The sequence below is a fragment of the Equus przewalskii genome, chromosome 22 (genome assembly GCF_037783145.1).
Source record: "Equus przewalskii isolate Varuska chromosome 22, EquPr2, whole genome shotgun sequence".
NCBI lineage: Eukaryota > Metazoa > Chordata > Mammalia > Perissodactyla > Equidae > Equus > Equus przewalskii.
Genome location: NC_091852.1, coordinates 33,562,562 through 33,565,123, shown reverse-complemented (window position 1 = coordinate 33,565,123; position 2,562 = coordinate 33,562,562). Strand labels below are relative to the sequence as shown.

Below are 2,562 nucleotides of genomic sequence, written 5' to 3'. Positions count from 1 at the left end.
TGTTCTAGGCATGACGCTAGACACTTTCTATATGTCATCACATGTAATCTTCGTGACAACCTGGCAAATTAGATGTGACTATCATCACTTTACACAAAAGAAGACCGATTCACTTAATTCCCTCTTCCACAAAAATGGGAATATTGTTTTTACCTCCATTCTTGAAGACTAAATGAGTTACTACATATTAAGCCATGAGCATTACTGGGACATACTCAGCACTCGGTAAATGTTAGCAATTATTGTTATTGCCTGAGGTCTCAAAACAAGCAAGCAGCAAGAAAAATATGATTAAAGCCCAAGGCCATCTGATTCCAGGACCCTTGTGCTTTCTTCTCTGCCTTGCAACTCAGGTGATGATTTAAGAAGAACGCATGAAACTGCAATATGAAGTTGCAATGGATGCAACACATAAAGGAGTGTCGAAGGAAAGTAGAGTCAAGAGCAAGAGCTGCACATGCATACTCAGTGAGGGAAGATGTTGAGTATGGGGCACAGGGTGTAGAAATGGAGAATCTGGATGATGACCCGGATGCAGCCACTAAGGGTGTGGCGGTGGGAGATGGAGCAGTTGGTAAAATTTGTGTACTGACCAGTTACACAACCAATGCATTTCCTGGGGAATATAGCCCACTGTCTTTGACAGCTATTCTGCCAATGTTACGGTAGATGGAAAACCAGTGAATCTGGGCTTATGGATACAGCCGGACAAGAAGATGAGGACAGATCATGCCTCCTATCCCATCCGCAAATAGGTGTATTCTTAATTTGCCTTTCTCTTCTGAGTCTTGCCTAACTCGAAAATGCCCGTGCAAAGTGGTGTCTGGAAGTGCAACATCATCCAGAGTCCCAACCCTCCCACCATCCTAGTGGGATCTAAACTTGAGCTTAGGGATGATAAAGACATGACTGAGAAACTGAAGAAGAAGCTGGCTCCCATCACCCAGCCACAGGGTTCATCCCTGGCTGACGAGGTCTGTGCTATAGAATACCTGGAATGCTCAGCTCTCACACAGCAGGGGCTCCAGATGGTGTCTGATGAAACTATTCCAGCGGATCTCTGCCCACCTCCCTTCAAGAAGAGGAACAGAAAATGCCTGCTGCTGTAAATGTCCCAGCCCCTCATTCCTCGCCCTGACCTCCTTGGAACCTTTGCATACTTTGCTCAACAACAGCGGTGCCTTTGAACTCAATGCCAACTTTTTGTTACAGATTAGTTTTTCCATAAAACCGTTTTGGATCAATCAGTGATTTTAAGGTTTTGTTTGTTTAAAGTGTAAGAGTTCAAACTTTCACATTCTGTTAAAATTTAGCCCTAAAATGAAAAAAGAAAGTCTAGATTCAAGTCCTGCCCTCATCGTGTACTAGCAAACTTCTTTTAGGCTAATGACATCTGTAGTGGCCTCAATTTCTTTATTTTGAATAAAATAATAACAATAAGTACCTAGTTCATGGTTTTCTTTTTTGCAAAAATTAAATGTGATCATTTATGTGAAAGGCTTGTGCTAATTAAGCAATTCATTTTTAGTTAGGCAGAAGAAAGAATTTGGGGTTAGGACTTAAAGAAGCACAGGTTCTAGTGTGGGCTCTGCCACTACCTAGCTATGTCGCTGGGCAAATCCCCTGATATCCTTGCTTTCAGTTCACCCCTTGTTAAATAAAGCAGATAATTGGGAAGCAATGTGGTAGGCATTCAGTAAATGTTAGTGAAACTGGCAGACAGCCATTGATGAGTAAGTCGCTAGGAACTAAAGTTTTTTCCTTTTTGCAATTACTGACTATAGCTTTTAGCTGTTCACACACCCACTGTTAACTGTGCTGCTTAGGCAACATACTATCTGACTCCCGCTAGGTTCCTACAGATATCTCCCCAGAGCCTCGGTCACTATGGTAATGGGTGTTGGAGCTGTTTTTCAGGAATTAGAATCCCTTGTCCACTTTAGGCCACTTGAGACCACTAACTCATCAACTGGGCCCACAGATGTCTGATAAGCAACGTTTTGACGTTAAGAGGCTAAAACTCCACCCTCAGATCATGCTAATGCTGCCATTTTGTCAACATGCGTCCTATGAAGAGGCATGGAGTCTGACCACGCTTGTGCAGATCGTCAATTACTTCATCTCTCCTCCCTCCAATTATCTATTTACTCGCTTCAGACCACCCTGCCCCCTACCCCGTAAATATCACTGAGTCCCCATTTTCGGGGAAGTGGCTTTGAGTCTCATTCTCCTGTTTCCTCACTTGGCTGCCTTGTGATTAAACCCTCTCTCTGCTGCAATCTTGTTGTCTTGGTGTTTGGCTTTCTGGGCGATGGGCAAAAATGAACCTGGTTTGGCAACAAATCTTGCTACATGTAAAGATATAATCAAGTAAACCGACATTGTGACATTTTGTTTCTATAGATTCCTGGATGAGGTTGCATGGGGAAACTATTTCAGAAAATCGCAACTCAAAGGAAAACGTATCCTAGGACTTGAAGTCATTCAGAGAGAGTACATACTGTCCTCATGGTCGGTCACAGGAGTGCTTGGCTTTACACAATGGATGCTTTCCAAGTTAGT

At 43.0% G+C, this 2,562-nt stretch overlaps 1 pseudogene; it reads left to right on the top strand.

Annotated features, from left to right (window-relative positions):
- The first annotated feature begins 275 nt into the window (after positions 1 to 275).
- LOC103567278 (ras-related C3 botulinum toxin substrate 1 pseudogene) lies at positions 276 to 1,109 on the top strand (annotated as a pseudogene).
- The last annotated feature ends 1,453 nt before the right edge of the window (positions 1,110 to 2,562 follow it).